The sequence below is a fragment of the Urocitellus parryii genome, chromosome 8 (assembly GCF_045843805.1).
Source record: "Urocitellus parryii isolate mUroPar1 chromosome 8, mUroPar1.hap1, whole genome shotgun sequence".
In the NCBI taxonomy this organism is placed as follows: domain Eukaryota; kingdom Metazoa; phylum Chordata; class Mammalia; order Rodentia; family Sciuridae; genus Urocitellus; species Urocitellus parryii.
In genome coordinates this window covers 140,514,342-140,521,585 of record NC_135538.1, presented here as the reverse complement: position 1 = coordinate 140,521,585, position 7,244 = coordinate 140,514,342, and the positions used below count along the sequence as shown (strand labels likewise).

The 7,244-nt window shown below is 37.0% G+C and overlaps 1 non-coding gene across 1 annotated transcript; it reads left to right on the top strand.

Annotated features, from left to right (window-relative positions):
• The first annotated feature begins 6,740 nt into the window (after positions 1-6,740).
• On the top strand, positions 6,741-6,813 carry Trnag-ccc (transfer RNA glycine (anticodon CCC)). Its single transcript has one exon. It is a non-coding gene; the product is annotated as a tRNA-Gly (tRNA).
• The last annotated feature ends 431 nt before the right edge of the window (positions 6,814-7,244 follow it).

Below are 7,244 nucleotides of genomic sequence, written 5' to 3'. Positions count from 1 at the left end.
TCAAATGGTGGGTCCATCCCAAGTTTTCTGAGGAGTCTCTGTACTGCTTTCCATAGTGGTTGCACCAATTTGCAGGCCCACCAGCAATGTATGAGTGTACCTTTCCCTCCACATCCTTGCCAACACTTCGTGTTGCTTATATTTTTCGTAATTACATTCTGACTGGAGTGAGATGGAATCTTAAGAGTAGTTTTCATTTGCATTTCTCTAATCACTAGAGATGATGAGCATTTTTTTCATAAGTTTGTTGATCAGTTGTATTTATTAATTGTGAAGTGTCTGTTCAGTTCCTTAGCCCATTTATTGATTGGGTTATTTGGTTTTTTTGGTGTTAAGGTTTTTGAGTTCTTTATATATCTCTATCTGATGTACGTGTGGTGAAGCTCTTTTCCCATTCTGTAGGCTCTCTCTTCATGTTATTGATTGTTTCCTTTGCTGAGAAGAAGTTTTTTAGTTTGAATCCATCCCATTTATTGATTATTGATTTTACTTCTTGCTTTAAGAGTCTTGTTAAGGAAGCTGACATAATAAAGATTTGGGCCCATTTTTTTCTTCTATTAGGCACAGGGTCTCTGTTCAAGTGCCCAAGTCTGTGATCCACTTTTAGTTGAGTTTTGTACAGGGTGAAAGATAGAAGTTCAATTTCATTTTGCTACATATAAATTTCCAGTGTTCCCAGCACCGTTTGTTGAACAGGCATTTTTTTTTCCTCCAATGTATGTTTTTGGTGCTTTTGTCTAGTATGAGATAACTGTATTTATGTGGGTTTGTCTCTGTGTCTTCTATTCTGTACCATTGGTCTGTGTATCTGTTTTTGTACCAATACTATGCCATTTTTGTTATGATGACTCTGTAGTGTAGTTGTGATGCTTCACTCTTCTTGCTAAGGATTGCTTTGGCTATTCTGGGTCTCTTATTTTTCCAAATGAATTTCATGATTGCCTTTTCTATTTCTATGAAGAATGTCATTGGGATTTTAATAAGAATTGCATTAAATCTCTATAACACTTTTGGTGGTATGGCCATTTTGACAATATTAATTCTGCCAATCCAAGAGCATGGAAGATCTCTCCATATTCTAAGGTCTTCTTCAGTTTCTTTCTTTAGTGTTTTGTAGTTTTCATTGTAGAGGTCTTTCACCAAAATTATTCAAGGAGACGAGAGGAACAACCATTCAACTAATAGCAATATGTTGAGCTATAGTGGCTGTCAATCCTAAATTTTTTAGCAAGAAAAAACTGGATTTCAAGAACCAATACAAAATATATTTATAGATAAATGAAAACTAAGTGCTTACTGCTTTAAAAACTGATTAAATAAGCTTCTGAAATCTATACTTCTGGAGATATATAAGTGGCTCTAGATGCAATGTCTAAAACACAAGAAGAAATGTGAATAAAGAAATGAATAAGTAATCACTGAGAATATCAAGTAATAGCAACAGTGTCTATGCTGTAGAGCAAAACAATAAGCAAGATCCAAAATACTGAAGGACAACAGCTTATAAGTTTGGAGGAGGGTGGCAAGAGCTAGAACAGTCTATCTTCTTCCTTGTTTGGTTGGGAGAGATGAAGATAATTAACCTGAGACTTTGGTCTGAGGGGCAGAATGGAAAAAAAATGAAAGTAGCAGAGAAAAGTTGCAATAAAAATCAACCTAACTTAGGATAGAGAGAGTGAGAGAGAGAGGGAGAGAGAGAGAGGGAGATGACAGAGGGAGGGAGGGAGGGATGGAGGGAGGGGGAGAAAAGTAACACAGACAAAGAAAGATAGAACACAGGACAAAAGGTTAGAAATGAATCCAAATTAGTGTTCACAGTAAATATAAGTGGACCAATTTCAGAAGTAATAAGACAGACTGTCAAGGCAGTAACAAAACCAAATGCAGTTCTATGTTGTTGATAAAAACCACACTGAGCATTCTGAGCATGTGTACTAGATGTGCAAAAATGTCTTTAGAATTGTTGTCTCTTATAGAAACAAACCAGGAAATTGTACACAGTGTGTACGTTCTTCAATTGGGAAATATTCATTAATGCATTGTGATGCATTAATAATTGGTATGAGCAATGAAAGTAAATGAATGACAACCTCATAGATTAACATGTATAAACGTATCTCAGAAACATGACACTAGATTTATAGCATGTTCATAAATTTCAAACATGCTGTATTTAATTACAATATGCGCAGTAAAGCCAACCAGAAGTATGGAATTTATGTCTAGAAAGTTTAGTGTAGCAATTTCTATCTGGGTGGTCACAAAGGGGATTCCTAGGTCTCATTTCATGGATCTGTGACCTGTTTCACAAGACCTTGCATATAGAAGGACCCTGGGATGGTTTCATGTTCTGCTGATGTCATCTTGAAATTCTTAGTAATTCTGAAAAAGGAATTCAGCATTTTGCACTGGACCTCTAAAATTATTTAGCTACTTGCAGGGACTACAAATGAGGAGGGGTGGGCAGGACTTGGATTGTACTGATGATGTTCTTTCTTAATCTGAATGATGCTATTTGGCATTTGTTTTATGTGCTCTACATATAGTGTTAAACATCATTTGTATGCATTAAACATTTCATTTTACAAATTGATTTTAAAATGTTACCTCCACAGCCCATGGTTTATAGTATTCATCAGGACTACCCAGGCAAAAGAGTCACATAGTCACCACCTAGGTGGAACTGAATATCCTATTTATTTGGTTGTGATGTGGAAATGGGTCTGAGTTGTTGAGTAATTATACTTAAGCATATGCTTTCGACTCTATAAAACCCGGGTGAGTAATATCCATTGGAGGAAAAGAAGAGCCCTCTGTATTTCTTTACACAGTTGGATATCCAGCTGCTCATTTTCATATTGCAAGAGCATTTCCTCTGCAAACATGTTAGCTCCTGCATTATTTGGAGGCTGTGCCTTTTAAAAGCAGGCAACATTTAAGAACTACAGGGCAGAACCTATCTGATTCTGGAGCAGTCACCAGCAGCTGGTGCACCCAGCATCCTAGGAGGAAGTTAGCTGCCCTCTAGCCACCGTGAATACTGTGCAAACACAGCACATCTGGGTAGTCAGAGGCTCACTGGGCCTGTGCGTCTGCAGAGGCCAAGGCCATTCCTGTGCAGTTTGGCAGCTTCAGGATGCACACATCGAGACAGCTGGTGGAAGAGTTTGCTGAGCCGTGCACCCTTTTCCACCCAGACACCTGGATGATTCTGAGAGGCACAGCGTGGCCATCTCTCTTTGGTACATTGCTTGGTCTCCAGCATTGGCCATAACTTCTTGGGAGTTTTCAAAGGCAGCGCAACACAATGTTCAGTTTTTCTGCACGGCTCCCACACAACACTTGGTTGCTTCAGCTTAATTGTATCCCTTAAGTGCCTCTTAACTCTGACCTTCAGTCCCCTTTTACTATCCTGTCATTATGCGTCTGCTCTCTCAAGTGCACTGAAGTGCAGGGGCCCTGATTTTATGCATTCATTCCTTCAGTCACTCAATAAATGTTTATAGATCATCTTAAATCTTAACTTACACATCTTAAAGTCTTGTTCCATTCCACTCATCCTTCCTCTTTTTTTTTTTTTTTTTTGGCCTGTTTTATTTTAATTTTTCCTAGTGGCTCTGATTTATTCCTTGTTTTTTTTATTTTTTTGTGGTGCTAGCGATGGAACCAGAGCATTGCACATGCCAGGCAAATGCTCTATCACTGAGTTAAGTGCCCACCCTTATTTATTCTTTATGGTAAAGTTTCCACTGTACTTTCTCCACTGATCCTGTCATAGTCTTTCCCAGATTGCAGTGGATCACATAATGTGCTGTGCTGCTTAGAGGGTGCTGGGTGAATTTTTGCATGGTACAAACTAAAATGAAATACAACAACTAAGAAATGTACTTCATATATAATTCATATTCACTTGCACCTGTTGCTTGCAAATACAATGAGCTTCCTTTAAAGAACAAAGGGATGGGATGTCTGTTACAAAGTGTTGGCTCCTTCCTGCTGAAAATACAAGTTGCATTGCAAAAAGACTTGAAGGTTGCAGAGGTAATAATAAACATTATGCTACCCTTTAGTCAGACTTGGTGAGTCCAAATCTCAGTGGCCAAAGTCTTCCCCTGGATTCAACCAAGTTAGTTGAACACTTATTATGTGCAAAGCATATGGGACTTACAAAGAGGTACAAAGGAAGTAAGAATATAAAGAGGAATTAATGATACAATGTAAAGTATCATTCAGATACTAAGTGCAGATGGAAAGCAAGATGCATGATCACAAGCAGCCAGGATCATCAAGGAAATACAGGAGCAAAGAGCATTTCTCCATATTAAATTAGACTCTCTTTAGAGCAGGTAGACTTCTGACTTCTGCAGACAATTCACTCCAAAGAAAGAAAACACTCAGATCACTCTACCCATTACTTCTTCATTGTTTAAGAGATTTATTTTGAATTATTCTTGGATGTTTTCCTCTTTTCTGTCTCTTTTAAATTAAGTGCACATTTGCCCAATTTAATTGCTTATTTGTTTCCTTGGTATATTATGTCATTGAAATTTCTTCTGGGAATTGAATCCTTATTTGGGGGATCTGTTTTTCTTTTTATTGTTAATAATGAATTTGATTCATGGCAAGCTAATTATACCTACTGTTGGAGAAATGCTACATGTCATGACATTATAGTGAAAAGAAAAATGTCCCAGAGTCAGAGGAGTCTGAGTTTGAATCTTGCTACTTGACTTAATTCAATTTATTCAGTATCCTAGGCTTGCTTTATCTGATAAATGTGAACATATTTCATTTAATATTTATTTTTTAGGGCTGATGATGGGATTACATTAGGTAGTACTATAACACTTTTGTTTCGTGTATAGAAAGTGCCCTGCAAATATTAGCAACTAGTACTATTAATAGCTTTTTCTAATTCTCCCAGTTCATTTCATGTATGTTATGTATGAAAGGGGATCTCCATTAAGTACACAAAAGGGTCTGCAGATTCAGGAGATATTTTAAGGTCACTGGATTAAGCTAAGGGCTTTTTAAAGTTAATACTTTCAGGAATTGAACTGGCTGGAGAACATCGTCTCTTTATCATGTTGTTTAGATTTTAATGGTGTCTCGTGGGTGGTCTGCCAGAGGAGTGCTTGCCTTAAGAGGAGTATCTATAATTCTTAAAATGGGTATTTTGCCAATTTTCACATGCTTTGTTTTCTCTTCCCAAATCAACATGTCTATGTATTTACACAATTCATGTTCAAACAACATTCATTACACTGCTGTCACTGTGCATAAAGACAATCAAAACTTGTTATGCCCAAGTCTAAAACAAGATCCAACTCAGGGAACAGATGTGTTGCATGAACAAAACCTCTCCACGTTGTTCCTGTTTCTCATCTGCATTGTTGGGAGGGTGTGCCCCGGCGTTGTGAGGTGGTGGATTAAGGGTCTTGCCAATTGCACTTATTGAATGAATCATTTTATGCACATTTTGTTCCCCAGTTGTGTTGCATGCTCTTTGGGTGACAGAAGAGTTTGAAGAAGTTTGGTTAAACTTGTCAAGCCTTTGAAATGGCTTTAAAGCTGTTTTATAGTTTAAGAATTAGTTGTATTTATTTCAGACAATAAAACATGCTTTCTTAATTTTGGAGCAAAGATAATGACCTTGCAGCATGCAAGCTACATGAGAAGATTCCATCCAGCTTTCTACATTTGTATTGAGCTTTTCTAAGTTAGTTGAGGTTATCTTCTACCCTGCTTTTACACCTTTATTATTAAAAAAATGAGAAAATATAAGAATGAGGAAGCACAGGCATTTACTGAGGGAAAATAGATTTCAGATCTTCTCTCAGACAGAAGTCTAAATACTAAAAGTGGAACTACCATATGATCCAATTATCCCATTACTAGGTATATATATTTGATATCAATATATCAAAGAGATACCTGAATTGTTACAATGGTTGCAGCACTCTGCACAGTAGCAGAGATATGAAATAAACTGAGGTATCAGCAGATGAATGGATAAAGAAAGCATGGTGTATATATACCAAACAATATTACTTAGCCACAAAAAGAATGAAATCCTGTCGTTTGTGGTAACATGGATGGAGCTGGGGGATGTTGGGTGAAATAGGTCAGGCACAGGAGGACAGGTTCTGCACATGGAAGGTAGAAATGCTAATTTCATAGAAGGAGAGAGTAGAAGAAGGGTTAGTGGAGGCTGCAAGGAATACAGGGAAGAAGAATGAAGGGAGAGTGAATGACAGGTACAAAAGTCAGGAGGAATGAATCCTAATGTTCCATAGCACAAAAGGGTGACCGTACTTCATGATGAAGAACAAGAAAGGATTTGGAAAGTTCCCGGTGAAATATTAAATGTGTAAGGTCAGGGAAATGATAATTGCCTTGATTTGATCCCTACACATCGTATACATATATTGAATGATCACACCATACCTTAGAAGTGCATGCATTTTTATATGTCGATTAAGAAAACATGAAAATGAAATTCAAAACATAGTAGTAGTGATTTCTTTTTTTGAATTTTTAAAATTTGTTTTAATTAGTTACACATGACAGTACAATAATCTTGACATATCATACATTTGAATCAAATGGGGTATAATTTCTCATTTTTCTGAGTGTACAGGTTGCAGAATCACATTGGTCATACAGTCATATACTGTATGACCAATGCAGCAATACTAGTGTCTAATTTATTCTACTGTACTTCCTATCCCCGCTGGGCTGGGGATATAGCTCAGCTGGTAGAGTGCTTGCCTCCCATGCACAAGGCCCTGGGTTCAATCCCCAGCACCACCAAAAAAAAAAAAAAAAAGAAGAAAAGAAAAAAAAAACTCATAGTAGTAGTGATTTCACCTTAGGTCATTATTTTCTTCATGAGGACTTCCAGTTAGGGTTAGGAAAGTGGGCTTCTAATCAGCATTAAACCCAAAGGGCTTATTGTTTAATTATGTTCAGCCCATTTCTAGAAAGTTAGTTAGTATCTGTGGCATGTGCAGTAGGATCATGAAGGGAAACGTCAATTTGGTCTACCTGGTTCAGGTATAAGAATAGATCTTTATTAATAAAGAACATAATAATAATGAAAATAATAATAAAACAGTAATAATAATAATGATGATAAAAGATTAGCTGGAAATTCTGAAGTTTCAGGAAGGAATGAAATACCCGTTCTGCATTCCTCCACATGGTTCTGGTAGTAAGGAACATTCCTTTCCTAATTGACCGTC